The sequence below is a fragment of the Cucumis melo genome, chromosome 3, assembly GCF_025177605.1.
Source record: "Cucumis melo cultivar AY chromosome 3, USDA_Cmelo_AY_1.0, whole genome shotgun sequence".
Classification (NCBI taxonomy): Eukaryota; Viridiplantae; Streptophyta; class Magnoliopsida; order Cucurbitales; family Cucurbitaceae; genus Cucumis; species Cucumis melo.
In genome coordinates this window covers 29616940-29633695 of record NC_066859.1, presented here as the reverse complement: position 1 = coordinate 29633695, position 16756 = coordinate 29616940, and the positions used below count along the sequence as shown (strand labels likewise).

Genomic DNA, 16756 nt, shown 5'->3' with positions numbered 1-16756 from the left:
AATAATAAAATAAACAATATTAGTAAATTTACGACAATGAATATCCATTTTTTAAATTGTGCATATGTATAAAATGTCACAATAGACCCTTCTTTATTTCTTCATAAATTTATCCATATTTCAAATGAAAAGAAAACATGCACTTATTTTTTTATTATCGTGTATATGTACGATAAATTCGATTCGAGGGTATATAATCTCAAAATTAATTTCTCATTGCAATGGTAGTAAGTTAAAACAGATTTAAGAAAATATTCTAATTAGTGTGTTGAGTTTTTTTTTTTTTTTTAATCTGTAATACAAACATTTAGAAACGATGATATGACAATAATTGAATGATAGGACTTTGCCGGATTTGGTAAATTTACAATTGGGTTGCACAAATATTTGCAATCCAAAACCCAAAGCAAAATAGAGTTGTCACCTGCCCAAATTATGGTTGGGCCACTAAGCTAAATTGAAAAGTATAGGTGCAACCAATTTGCACCTATTAGACTTGTAATTACATTTATTCCTAATTAAATATTGTTAAATCACCAAAATTAAAAAATTTAAGGTTCTATATTGTGGTAAATTTAAATACTATAGTAAAATACTCCAACAATCACCACTATTTTTAATAGGTAAACTATATTTCATTTAGGTTGTGATTCATTTTTGTTCATATATTTTTAAAAATAAAAAAAATACAAAGAAAATAACAATTAATACGTATTTTTTTTTCTTTTAAAAAATAAATTTTAGAAAACGACCCTTAAAATATTTCATTTTCGAAAACAATATATTTTTCATTGCTTTTATTTATTTATTATTATTTTAAATGTTAACTATGTTTCTGTCACACAAAAGATTACAAATTGAATATTACAATTTTCCCTCAAAGCCGAGAAACCTATTTCTATCTACAATTTGTGTCTCTTATCATTTTTTAGTGAAGAGTTCTATTATTGTTATAAGAAAAAAAAAAAAAGATCAAGGAACCAAAGTAACATAATATACCTGAATAATAAACTATAAATTAATAAGACATTAATATTTGGTCAAAAGAGCCAAAGGAACATCAAATCATGGGGGCTTAATTAATTAATACCATAAAGTGTATTTTACATGATATTGAAGGAGATAAAATAATCAATAACAACAAATTTAATTACCAATTATGTTAGGAAGGAATTAAATTCTTTTTACTTTAGAGCAACCACATATATTTTCGAATATGTTAAATTATTCTTAATCGATAATCATTGCGTTAATTTTTAATCTAGAGGATAAGAACATGAAACTTATCTTGGAAAAAAAAGCAGAGAGATGCTTACCCCACGAATCTTTGTCAAATTGGAAAAAAAATCGAATAAATACCATATGTTGAAGCTTAGGATTTTTTTTTGAATGTCCTACTTTCTTTACCAAATAATATATATATGTATATACCCTCTCAAAGAAAAATGGTAAAACCACTCCTAAATATGATGATAGTTGTAATTATACTTTTAAACTTTCAAAATATAAAAATTGAACACTCGAACTTACATAATTGTATAAATCGTATAAATTTAATTGATTTAAGTTTGATGATTCAACTCTTATCCTTATTTGTGGGTTTAATTTTTACATTTTTAGAAGTTTAATTTAATCTAATTGTATTCTTGAAAGTTTAAGGGAGCAATTACAGTAACCATTATACTTTAGAGTTGGTTTTTACGAAGAATCGGAAAAATTAATTTAAAACAACAAAATATGAAAAGTATTTTTAAATATAACCAAATAGTAATATTTTTTTGCCATTTTATCTATGTTCATAAATGAGTCATTTTGGTATACGTACATGTATATATGAAAAGACAAAGAATTACAATTTTAGTGTGGATGAATGAAGTTGATGTCTATAGTAATGGCAATTGATGTTGGTACCATAGGTTACATCTTATCCCTTGCTCTTGGAGTCGCATACAAAGAAAAGGAAAAAGAATAATGTTGATATAATTATATTAATGTTTATTATCAAGATGGTTGAAAATTGTACTATTTATTTAAGATTAGTTGAATATTAGAGACAAAAATAAAGAATGACAAAAGATCAAAATTTTCAGCTAACAGTAAAAGAAAAAAAACAACAGTAAGATATTAGCTGATTTAGAAGTTGGATTTCAAAATATGAGAGGAAAAAAAAATAGTGATTTAGCTGAATTTTTTTCAACATATTCAATTTATTTCTAAAATTTTCACAATTTTTACTTTTTATATTTTATAAAAAGATTAGGTTGTAAATTGTTCTAATTGATAACAATGATTTAAAATTTTTATTTCAAGTGTTTTTTGTTTTTTGTTTTAATTTAATGTCAAAATTTAAAGACTTACCTTTAAGAACCCAAAAAAAAAAAAAAAAAAAAAAAACACACACACACACAACAAAAAGAAAAAAAGGAAATATATCTTTATTTTCTCATAGTACTTAAATTATATCCTTGTCTTTTTTTCCAATAAAAAATAATAATAAAATAGTCTACTTGTCTTCTAGGTTGATGTACGCATGAGTTGGAGTAATTAAAGATAATTTTCTATACAATCGTATTACTACAAATTTTTTTCTTTATAAAAATGTAATGAGTTTGATTTAATATCGACATGCATGTTTGTCAGATTTAATATTTTCAAGATTTGATGATTTATGTTATAATCGTATGGATTGTAGAAGAGTATTCTCATTATTGGTTACGTATGGTTGAAGTTGATATAACTCTGTTATCTTTGTAATTGTTTGGTACTTATTTTCTAAAAAAAATACAATTAATGAGATATCAAAACACTATTTTTGTTATGTTCTTTCACATTTGATGCTCTTGGAGAGCGCATACGAAACATGGAGAAAAAAATATTTAAATTTTACGAATACTTGTCGTGATAAACGTATGTATGTACATACACATATATTTATATATACCTACCTGTATGTATTGGGATAAATTCTATTTGCTCTACAAAAGAAAATTCACTTTTTAATTGATGAAAACACAAAAGTGTCGTCAAATAAATTTAATAATACATACCATTTATTCTTTATAATCCACATCTATAAAAGTATTATTATTTTACAAATATATTAGGCTATTTTAAAATAACAATGGATCAAATAGATGTGAAGATTCCAACATATTTGAAAAGACAACTAGTGGAAGAAAAAGAACCATCAATCTTATATATATAGATTGGATCAAAATATATAAATGGTATATGAATTCTTTTCTACATCATATTGTTTACATTTCTGTTATCGTAGAAAAAATAATTTAAAAAATCATGTAAAATTTGAAACTCGAAGGGTTAGCTTATCTCAGCCATAATTGACACATAATACTTTTTTAGAGTGGGAAGTTCGAATTTTAAAAGTCTAAATTTAATATTTGTTAAAAAATAATAGTTTAAGGATTTTAAAATTTTAACCCACCTACTTTGATACTTTTAATTAACATTATTCACAAAAAAAAAAATGTTAAATTAATCTTCTCCTGTATAATGAAAAAACAATTAAGATGAATATTTAGTCAAAAAAGGAAAAAGGAGACTATCAAGTTTGGTAGGAACTTGAAGTGCTTTTCATATGTAATGGATAAAATAATTAATAAGCAACAAAAATATTCTTAAACTCTTGGTTTATATAATTTCTTTCCTGAGTATTAGACAATTGTTGTTGGTATAAATATTTACAAGTTGATAAAGAAGAGCAAAGAGGAGAATCTTATTCTCTTTACTTTTTAACAATATATATCTTCTTAAATAAGTTAAACTATTCTACACTTTAAGGTTTAGTTACGAAAAATCCCTAGGACAGATAAACAGTAACATTAGCACAATTTCACTAATATAAAACTTAATTTTATTATTGACTCCGAGGTTAGTAGTTCAATTTTTCCTCTTTATCTTATAAAATGAAAAGTTCAATTTTTTTATGCGACATGTTGTCCAGCAAAAGAAAATGAAAGAAATGAAACATAGATGTATCTTCGACTATCCTCCATTTTTGTGTATCTTATAACCCAATTGTCCAATTACATATAGTTTGTAGCATGCCAATATATATATATATATATATATATATATATATATATATATATATATACAAAAATATTTTTTAAAAATAAAAAAATTGTTAGAAAATATTTAGAAATAGAGTAAAATTTTATTTTCTCTCTAAGTGAAACTATGAAATGTAGCAAGAAGCCTATGTTAGGAATTGAGCACAAAAAAAAAAAAAAAAAATGATAATCAATACTTAGCTTTGTGAAAATGGAAGAGAGAAAAGAGATGGATCACTTTAATTAAGAGTACCTTTTTGTTTTCGTGCAACACACAATTTAGGAAGAATTGTAGTAATAATAATATTCTTGCCAATAGAAAATCTTTGATAAATTAGAAAATTTGTATTAAAAAAACAAGACAGTATGATGATTAGAAGATATACTATTACTTTGACTGCCTATTATTTATTGTTAAAGTGTGCTCCCAAAAATTGATCTCTTTTTCATCTTTAAGTGGAAATTAAATTTTAATTTAGTGAACCAATGAGCTTTTTGATTGGCTATAGTATAGTAATTACTAGTAATGATAAAATGAATATTTTAGGTTGGACTTGTTCTTGGAGTGACATAAAAAAAATGACTAGAAAAAGAAAAGAATATATATTGATATACAATCTTAACGAAACTAAAATGCTTAAACTCTTAGCTAAATGGAAAAAGGAGATGGGTACTATTTGAATATAATTACGTATTAAATTTTAATTGTTATTAAACATTAATTTTCTTTAATAATGTATTAAAATAAGAAGTTTATAAAATAATTTAATGATATATATTTTATTTAGACTATGTTTTCAAATTCAACAAGTCAACCAAAAATAATTATGAAAGTTTACTATATTTATAAATAGTTTTAGTTATCATATAAAATAATTATATATTTATTTTTCATTGGAAATAAATATAAAAATACACTAGCTAGACTTTTTGTATAAATTCTTTTTTTCTTCTCCAATTTTCATGCTATTTTAAACGTGAAAAACCTTGAGGATTTGGACTTTTAAGGCCACATGAGAATTAAGGAAAATAAAATGTAGTTTGCTTTTCCAGAATGATAAATAAAATTGTTTTTTGATTTTAAGTCTATATATTCTGTAAAGGACTGTAAGAATAGCTACCAAAGTTAGGTATATATATTTCTTTTAAGATCAATAATACATGCATTATATACTCCTAAAACCTTGTACTTTCTACAGAAAGATGTTAGATGATATATTTATGAAACCACTGGTAAGAATAAGTGGAGAGGGTTGGAGTAAAGAGTCTTTCTCCAATTACACATTGACAGCTCTTACTCTTCTTTGACGTCTACGTAAACTACCAAACATCGTATAGTTTTCCAAAAATAAAAATCTATTCAATGTTACGTTTAATTATATTAATCTAAACATAAAGTAAATATATAATCTAATTAAACATATATCAAAACTCATTGTGTGTATATACCATGCATTTTCTATACAAAATGTTTAGAATATAAGAATAATAAATCCCAGGTGAGAGAGTGTGAACAACAGCATGCACACTTTTACACAGTATATAAACCTCCATTTCGAAGAGCAAAACATAACCACTACCATCCCAAACAAAATCTCTTCTAACTTCTTGTTCTTCGTGTGCATGGGAAACAAGTATAGTTCTTTGAGTGAAGAACAGCTCGCCTGGATTTTCAAGAAACATGACATCGACAGAGACAGGAAGCTGACCAAAGAAGAGTTGGCACGAGCCTTCGACTATTTGGGTTCAAGGTGGACCGCCCGGAGAGTCAAGGGAGCCCTTCGCGCTGTCGATGCAAACGGCGATGGCGTCATCAGTATGGATGAGATGAGTAAGCTCATTGTGTATGTCAAAGGTCTTCGTACCTAAATAATTAATACTTAACTGCTAGCTGAACTGCATTACCATCTTTTACAACTCAACCTAAGTGGAACTTACTAGATGTCACCATGTAGTTGCGCCACTCAGTTGAGAGTCGTAAAATACAAATGCAGCTTTGTTAGCAGTCGAACACTCTACGTCGCAGAATCATAAATATTAGCCAAAAAAAAAAAAATCCTTTTTTATTGGATGAAAATGTAAAGTGTAATAATATGGACTCTCTCTATCGCAGATTTGAAATCTACATCTGTTAACGATGTAACGTTTAAGGGGAAAAAAAAGTGTATAATACAATTACTTATCTGTTTTCTTTTTAACAAATCATTAATTGTGTTGGTAAATTACTATTGACGTATCTAGTTAATTATATAAGGAGCAAGTGGGTTTTTTTTTTATAAAAAAAATTATATATGCATGGTTGTGCAAATGATTGCTAAATACAAATATGCCAGATAATTTTTGAAAAGGAATTGAATTCTTTCTATTTGTGAACAAACATATCCTCAGATATGTCAACTTACACTCACTACCAAAAAAAAAAAAAAAAAGGAAAAATCAACTTGTATATCTATTTTATGATTAAAATAAATTCTCTATTATTACGTGAAAGTAAATTTAACTATATAATATTAATTAATAATGGAACTTCTTCGTCTAAAAAAAATTAACTCACATGCTAGTTTTTTTAAAAAATCCCTTTATAGAAACCATCTTGTCCTGCTTAAAGGAGATTCAAGAGAATATTTCTAGAAAAGACCAGAAATAGTAGCAAAGTGAAATCACAAAGATACGAACACAATTTACCAAGTAGTAATTAGATTTTTCTTCTAATGAAGTAATTTTCTTTCCAATATTAATATCGCTAAATGATGTATAATAATTAAATTTATCTTCACAAAATAACATACATTTTTAGATCAATCGGTTATTTACGATAGCATCAGAGCATGTAATCTATAAAGAACTCAACAAGTAAGGAAAAATGAATTTACGTTTATGCTTTTGAGTTAATCGAAATATAATTCATAAAAAAGTATATAGAGTACTCATACCTAAAAACAAAAGAGAAAAAAAGGAAAAAATGTAGTTAGAGAGGTTGGCCATTAAAATTAATGTGAAATTGGAGAAGATGGGGATAAAGAAGATAGGTTGGAATATATAAGTTGGGTGTGGCATGTGGTGTACTTTTTCTTGTTTAGAATAATTAAGCCATTCCCTTATTGAACATCAATGGACATAGTAGGTAGAGAGATATACAATCATCACAAATGGAATATTATGTTCCCCACACGATTGCTAGCTAAAAAGGAAGAGAAGAATGTTCTGATCATATTAATTATTTCTTTAATTATGGAAATTTTCTAAATATGATTATCATCATCATATTTGTTAATATTAATGTCTGATTCAAACGATCTAGTTTAAAGATTTGGAATGAGCATAACCAAACTATTAGGTTTTGATGGGTTTTAATGGATTGTCGAGGATACAAATCTTTGAATTTCAAATAACTTAGAATAAACACTCATAAGCTTAAAAATATAGATAAATATAATCAATTTAAAAATTTAAGTAACAAAAATGATAATAAAATAATTTTTAAGAAAAGATAAATGTCACTCGATTTTTACTCTCGTTCATCCAATATAAGCTACATACAAATATATGATATTGATGTGAAGTTTCATTATTAAAATAGTTGACTGAGAAGAATAACATGGAGTTTTTGACCACTCAAGAATGATTTTTTTACTTTCTTTTAACCACTCTTACAATACTTTATGTTATGATTTTTTACGCTTTGGGATTTAACGAAAAAGTCTAGTTTTAGTCTCTCTTGAGAGAGCCGGTAGAAAGTCAAATGGACGAATCTTTAGTAGTTGATTGGAGTTAAAGTACAGTGGTTTAATAATTTCCTGAGTTGAAGGGTCTATTATGCTTCACTAAATCTACATAATTAAGCAATCAAAGTCATTCGTCATGAACATGCCGAAAAGACTCCGGCCACTTGCTAAGTATACAATCTCAACTCGTTTCATAACTTGAGTGTTAGAGTGTTGGTGATGCACCAGTGTTCAACTTCTTCATTCTTCTGAGCACTTAAACTATTTTCTCCCAAAATATAAATTTATATATGTTCATTCCTTTTCTTTTTTAAATTATCAACAACAAACTCTTTCTTCCATGGGAGAAAAGAAATGGTGTTGCAGAAACACCACCCTAGAAGAAAGTCTTTCAAACTCGCACAACCCTCCTTACTGTTTTTTCTTTAATCGTATTATACACACACTTCCATAAAGAAACTTGGTGAGTAAATTAGAGTTTGAAATGAGCCATAAACCCAAAATAAGTTTTAATTTTCTTAACACCATTGTTTGGTTTCAATAACGTAGTGCAAGAAACTTATTGGATTCTTATGTATTCTTGCGGCAGTTGAGATTCCTGAGTGCTTTTTCTTTTCGGAAGGCACATTCCCCGGTATGCCTTCCATCAATATCTCTTGGGCTTGAGCCCACTCCTGCCTCTAAGGCTTGTCTTGGGCCGCCCTTCAATAATCCAGGGTTTTAGGGGGAAAAAGATTAGGAAATTAGTTCAAATTGTGTTTGGCCAAGGATTATGATAAAGGAGATTAGGGTTATCTTAATTCCTAAATAATCCTATCTTATCCTATTTTTACTTTCTTACAATCCTACATTACCCTACCCAAATAATTCAATCAAAAATTTATTATTATTTTTTAAATTACTACGATCATAACTCTTTCCCCAAACACATATTACCATAACACTGCTATCTTAATTCCTCCTCCAAACACATACTATCATAACACTACCTTTCATATTTTTTTCTCCCAAACACATATTACCATAACACTACCAACAATAATCTTTTTCCCAAACACATATTATCATAACACTAGGATTATCATAATCCTAAGATCATCATAATCCTTTTCCTTCATAACACTTTCCTTCCCCCAAACACACCCTTAGAGATAACCGTCGAAATTGCAAAAAAAAAAAAAAAAAAAAAAAAGCAAAATTGCCCCAACCCCTATATTTTTTAATTGGGTAATTAGAATGGGTAGCAATTTTTAGAATAATTATTAACTATGTAGCAATATTTGAAAAAAACTGCAAATATAGCAAAGTCTATCAGTAACTTCTATCGTTGATAGACTCCTATGGTTTATCAGTGATAGACCAATATTTGTTACATGCTCTATCAGTGATAGACTCCTATCATTGATAGATTTTGACAAATTTTGCTATATTTGCAATTTTTTTAAAATATTGCTATATACTTGATTATTTTGAATATAATTGCTACATTTGCAACTATCCCTTTTTAATTATATTAAACTCAACATCTACCCCTTCATAGATTTGTACTACAATGTATCTTGAATGGATTCAAAAATGAGGCAGGATTTCACAAAGACGTTGTATTTTGATAACAATTTTTAAATTTAATAAATCTTAACTAAAGTTGCTATTTTATCACTGACAACAATCTCTCCTACCAAATTTTCGAATTTGTTAGATTTTAAACCATTTATTATAATTATTATTAAATAATACATAATATATATTTTTAATAACAATTTGAAATTATATTTCAGCCTAAGTTAGGTTTATTCATATTTTTTTTATTGTTTTTTGTTTTAAAAAATTCTATTTTGGTGGTTGTAGTTTGTATTCACATTTTTTATTCTTTAAATGATAAAGTTCTATTAATTTTTAAAAAAATTTAAATATGCTTAAACTTTGAGTTTTGTCAATACACTAATTTTTTTCTTCTATCTTATTTTTCAATTTCAACAAAAACAAGTATTTATTTACGTCAAAATTGTAAACCAATTTACAAAATGGTATACTTTTTAGATGATAAGGATATTTTTTTTGTTAAATGAGTATTTGTGTGTTTTTAATTACATTATTAGAATTTGACAGATTTTATTATCTTTACGATTGATTTAAAGATGTTGTTATATACTTAATTATATTAAATTTAGTGACTATATTTGTAACTATTCCTTGAAAGTTAATGACATTTTCAAGAAGGAATGAATTAAGGTGAGAATATAACTCTCGATCAATATATATGTCAAAGATGAGATGTTTAACTTTTTTTTTTTTCTTTAATAATATAAAGTGTAAATAGAAAAGGATTAGTTAGGACTATTTGAAGTAAGGTTCGGTTTAAGACCATGAAAGTTGGGTCAAATCATAATGGAATCTATTGTAAATGGAATCAAAATTCCTTTAATGGCCTTAAGAACAAAGACACAATCCTCCATAAAGTAATTGAGATGATTATTATGGGAATCCCCTTTTCATTTTTCGAATTAATTAAATTCCTATTACGACTAAAGAATATTATTATAACAATTAAAATATCGTTTTCTATTTTATTTAATTATTAATTCTTTTATTACCTTTTTCAAATGTTTATTCTTGGAAAAAAATAAAAAAACTTTAAATCAAAATTAAGAATCTCATTTTTTTAAAAGCTATTTTAATTAGAAAATTAAGTTTTTATATGGTTAATTTGAGGTATGGTATGAGAATTGTTTCTCTTTCTATGGTATTATATTTAATTTCTCGATTATGACTCTATGTTCCAATTAAAACCATTCTCAATATATTATGTCAAATTCTCCGTAAATCAATATATCTAATATGCATATCAACATTTTCTATATAAATTAAATACATGTTTGAATGGACTAAAAAATGTATTTTAAAAAGTCGTTGTGAATTAATTTAAACTCTTTTAATAAAAAATATTTAAAATAAATTTTGAGAGAGTTTTTTATTTATTGATTGTCAAAAGTATTCTCTTTTTTTTTCTTTTTAAAATGACTCATTTTTAAAATTAAACACTCAAAGAGTATATCCAAACATTTATTTTTATAACTTTTGGATATTCAAAGAATCGTCAGTCGGTGTTAGGTTGACACATACACAAGCACTTACGCCCCACATCCAAAAGAAATTATATACATATGCTTATATTCTAAGTTTAATTCGATATGTTTATATTCTCCATCCTCCCAAGTGGTATTAGAAAAAGATTGATGTCATCTACGTTAGGTTATCATGCTACATATAGTATTTTCCTTTTAATGAAATATGTGAACGGAAGAAAAAAAAAGAGGAATTGGATTTTTGTTGATGTCATATAAAAGGAAAATGATGATAGAATGTGTTGACATTTCATCAATATTTATCATGTTGACACGTAAATGTGAGATTCACCAATATTTTCATTGACATCGATATATTTTACGCCCATGCTCTAAGAGAACCTTACAGAAGCCGAATTTTCATGGTTGATCCAAATTGTAAACCTTGCAAAAGGTGTTTGGGATACTTTATTCTGAATTGATAGAGATGCTCACAAAAAGACTATTTCTTATACGGCAGAAATGCATGAAATAAACTTTGGTAAATAAAAGTTCCCTAAAGCATCAATTCCATTTATTTGAGATGATGTGTAATAGATATCATCTCAAAGAGAGAGAGAGAGAGAAAAAACACCATCTCCTTATCTTAGGGTTTTTGTCTTTTACATACCAACTCTATATAAAGACTCCTTCCACATAGAAAAAACTCTAAGGCTAACAAGCTATTATCATCAACAAAAGAGCTTACATTCTCAAATATCATTGAAATGGCAATGTCAAGGTCTCAATTGAAGTTGACTAGGGACGAGGTTAGAGAGATCTTAGAAGAGCATGATGTGGACGGTGATGGTAACCTGACGAAGCAAGAAGTGATGCAAGCCCTGAACTCCATGGGTGCTTTGATGTCGTTTCAGAAAGCTCACTATGGTGTTTCTCATGCTGACAAAGATGGGGATGGTAAAGTCGATCTAACTCGAGAAGATGAGCTGGAAAAACTTGTTGACTATGTCATGAGGTTTCAGACCCCAAGGACCCCAAAGGTCCCTAAGGTGCCAGCCCAGAAGCCTTGCCATGATGGTAAATCGATTGTGTAATAATCTTAGTTTATTTCTATTTATTATGTGTTCGTCGTCGTCGTCCTGTTTTCCAGTCCATATAGTTTACGCTACAAATTGAGCTATGGCTGTATGCTCAAATTGGCAACTATCCACATATGTTTGTTATCTGCAGTATTATGTGTCATCCATAATAAAAATGTCTTCTTGTTGTATCCATCGATTATTATATAATAAACATTCCTAAACCAATGTTAAAAATGTCAAATTTTGTTTCATTCTATGCAAATGTGTGAATTGTATATAGTTTAACTTTACACTATATAAATATATAAACTATTAAATAAGATCTAACATAAAGTTTACAAATATTTATAAGTCGTTACTTTCGAACGTTATTTAGCACTTCGAACACCTCAAAATTTAAGTGGTATTCAAATATTTATTTTATTTATGTTATTTATGATTTTGACCGTAAAATTTAAAGAATTACGATAATATAATAAACTCTTTAACTGTAGAGTTACTTTTTAATTTATAATTTGATATTTTTTTCTCTGATAAGAAAACTTGCTCTCTCCATCCATCAGTTGGATACAACTAACACAACATCATTAATCAATTATGCAATTGTATTAATTCTGTATTGTTTTACTTTATTTTTTGTTGCCCATTTCTTAACACTGTAGCTATATAATAGAAATGTTTTAAATAATTAACGCCATAATGAACCAATTAAAATATGAAGTAACCAAATAAATATGTAAAGAGAGTATACAAATGGCAAAACACACCATATTAACATTCTCATGTAAGAACACAAATGTATATATATAAAATTGGGCCATTCATTTTATATAAAGAAAGCAGTGATTAGAATCGATAATAAAAGGAAAAAGAGATTCATTGGATGACATTTAATTAAGACAGAAAAGCTACCATCAGAATTAAAAAAAAAAAAAAAAATCTTTATCGTTTTTTTAGTTGGTTTACTTTTGTATGAAATCGTAATCAAATATAGATGTTTATTGAAAATGTCGTTTTATATATCTCTAATTAATTAAAATACAGTAACTACTGAATATGTAATAAAGAAGTAAAATGTTGTTTTCAATTTTTGTTCATTATTAATTGTCATTTACAGCAGCTAGCTTGTTCAAATATAATTAACACTTAAAAGTTTAAAATTAAGATATTGTTTCACTTAATTAAACTCACCCATCTAAATTCCAACATCTTAAAATAAAAACATTAATAACTTAAATTAATATCTGGTCGACTTTTATTTAATTATTTATTTTTGTAACTAATGGATGATATATGCATAAAGAAACTTTTGTACAATAATATATATTATTGTACATGATGAATATCTTTATCCCCATGGACCGGACATTTCTATAACTTTTGAAAAACGATTATTCTGTTTTGGTGGGGTTCTTTTTCTTTTCTTTTCTTTCCTTTTTAACAAAAATGATAATTAACTTGGATTTTGACATTTTATGATCGAGTTCGAGTTTTCTTTTACCGGGCTAAATCGTGGCTAGCTTAATGAATATTTCTACAATTCAACTTACACTTATATTGTACATTTTAATTGTAAATATTTTGTTAGTTAAATTTTGAGTAATTACATTTTATTTGAACAAATTAAAGAGATTAGAAAGTGTATTCAAAAATCTCAACTAGGGATAGTCGGCCGTTGTAGTAGAGCAACTCTCATCGAACTCCGGAAGCGGAAGCAGGGCCAAGGGAGACAACCATGGGTCGTATGCACAGTAGTGGTAAGGGTATTTCCGCCTCTGCATTGCCCTACAAGAGGATGCCACCAAGTTGGCTCAAGATCTCTTCTACGGATGTTGAAGATAATATCTGCAAATTTGCGAAGAAGGGCTTAACCCCTTCTCAAATTGGTGTGATTCTCACGGGATTGCCCAGGTCAAAAGTGTTACCGGAAACAAAATATTGCGTATTCAAGGTCCATGGACTTGCACCTGAGATTCCAGAGGATCTCTATCACTTAATCAAGAAAGCAGTTTCCATCCGTAAGCATTTGGAGAGGAACAGGAAGGACAAAGACTCCAAGTTCAGATTGATTCTCGTGGAGAGCAGAATTCACAGACTTGCTCGTTACTATAAGAACTCTCCTACCCTAAACCATAAAATAATTAATTGATCACTTCGCTAATAAACTTTTTATATATCCTTTCCATTCCTAAAAAAAACGTCTTTTCCAATGCTAACAAATGGATCACTTTCTGCCCCCAGTACAGGATTGCTTTACTTATAGGTTTAGCTCAATCCATGAGTTTTATTACAATTGGCACACTAATTTTTCTAGTTGTGATTTTGTGGTTGGTTGAGAAAAATATGACCTTAATTTTGCTCTTCTAAAAAAAAAATTATATTAGTCTTATTTTGAACAAAGCATTAAATTACAAATGTAAAATTTAAGTAAGGATTCTTTTCAAAAATAGAAAAAAGAATTCAAATTATTTATACTAAAAAAATCACTAAAGGACAAAATTTATTGTAAATATTTTTTCAAATTTTTTATTTTTGAGAAACTTCTTTTAAAAATAAAATTAACTACCGTTTTATAAAATTCAAATCTCCTCTTCTGACAACTAACTTATAAATGGGTTTGCTCAAGATGGTGTAATTAAATAAATATTGGAAGAAACTGAGAAAAAAAAAGAGAGAGAGAGAGAGATGTCAATAGATCATTGCAAAATAATATACTTTTGATTTGTGAGATTTGAAATTACTTTGTGTATCCCGGTGTTAAAATTTGAGAAGAAACACTTGAGATCTAGATTAAAAAAAAAAAGTTTCAGAAGGAAAGCAATGGATGCATAATTTTTATTTTGAGTGACAAAGTTAATTATTTCACAAGAATATTAATATATACGATGGCATCGTTGCAATTTTGTGGAGTCTGTGATTCGAAAGAAATAATAGGATTTTTGGTGGCAATCAATATCCCAAAACCCAAAAAAGTCTATGGGAGGATTGTAGAAACCTCAAGGATGTTGGTGCAGTCGCCGCAATGTATTCAAAAATTATTCTTCTGCTTCCATTCCATTGCCCTGAACCTCAATGCTCTCTGCAATTAAAAATTATGGGCTTCACTTTAGCCCCTATACCTATCTATTATCTTAATAATATTTGACAATTTGCTCGGCCTTAGGCTACCCTTGCGTAGGCTTTGCTCCCCCACAATCGTAGTTTCTTCTGAAAAAGATCCATGCAAAATTAAAATTTATTTTAAGTTCACACTTGAATTAAAATTTAGAGAAGACATCTTTCTTTTTGTGATTATTATTATTATTTTCTCAAGAGAAATTAGAGGTAGGGGTATCGGACAAAGTTAGAAAGTTCAAAACGTTCTATATTCTCCAAAACTTCCTGATTAAGATAAGATGGAACCAAGAGGCTATGCTTTTTAAGGACCCTTGCCTTCCATTTCCTTCTCAATGGTTCTTCGATCGACGCAATCGGCTAAGGTTGCAAAATCGTCTCGGTTTCATCTAAATGACTCGTCCATTATATGACAAGAAGAAATCAGGGTACAAGTTGCAAAAAGAAGAAATGAAACAAATTTTTAGGGAGCATGATTTCAATGGCGACGGTCGTTTGAGCATTAAAGAATTGTCGAGAGCGTTCGGGTCATTTGGCGCATTCTTCCCTCTCTACCGTGCAGCTTTTGGGTTGTTCGTTGCAGATGACGACGGCGATGGATTTATCAGTGAGCAAGAACTAGAGAAAGTGGTAGATTATGCTATTAAATGCAAGTATAACCTACTTTAGCTATCTTTTCCATCCTGCTGTGGAAGGTAATTCCCTTGTGAGTTGTTGATGTAAAAAAAATAATATACAGAAAGGTAATTTGTGCGTGTTCAAGATACCTTCCCCAGCTATTATTGTAAAATGCTTTTGCTGATGGCTGATGCAAAGATGATAGCATTTCCAATAAAAATAAATTTTATGCTTCATTCTTGCTCTTGCATGATATGATCATAACAATTTTCTAAATATATATTCTGTTACAATACAATAAGGCGCACTTTTTTTTTTAACAATGCAACTAGAGTGAAAAATTCAATAAGTGCACCAGGATCTGTTAACCTATTAATCTCTTATATCCAAATACTTCAAAAATAAATTACAAAATGACATAAACATCAATGATTAAGAAGTATACGAAAAAGCAAGTGTTGAAGTTTGAAACTTAATTAGAATTTAAAAATATATTGATGGATACACATCGTTAAGAAACATCCACCAGTATCAAAAGGTACGAAGATCAAACTAAACACTGATCAATGTCCAATTATCTTCAAAATCAATTGCTTCGATTCACTTTTGGTCTAATTAATTTTGTTCGTTTGTCATCTTGGCTTCGGTTTTATCAACAGTTCTTTGTATTCTCCATTTGTAATCCATCAAATCTAGGAAGAGAAGAAGGAGAAATAGAGTACAACGCGTGGGAGAGAGAGGGAGGCTTATGAATCTTTGAACCGATAAACTTCCTGTTTGGATGTTAAGATTCATGTCACAAAATAAGTATTTGGTAAAAAAAAAAAAATGGTAGAATGATGAACCCGAAGAAATATCCTCTCGTAGAGGCTTGTTGAACATATAGCTCGCTCTTGTTACAGCTCGCTCCATACGATGTACTGATTCAACATCTGATCTAGAAACAAAACTAACATGGTGAAATTACAAATTTTTAGTTTTTAACTTTAGACATTGTTGTCTATTTTCATTTCTAAACTTTGAGGAAAAAAATCATTTACACTCGTAAAATAGTTTAAATTATGAAAAATTATTTACAA

The 16756-nt window shown here is 28.0% G+C and overlaps 1 pseudogene; it reads left to right on the top strand.

Annotated features, from left to right (window-relative positions):
- The first annotated feature begins 13586 nt into the window (after positions 1 to 13586).
- On the top strand, positions 13587 to 14188 carry LOC103488541 (40S ribosomal protein S13-like; annotated as a pseudogene).
- The last annotated feature ends 2568 nt before the right edge of the window (positions 14189 to 16756 follow it).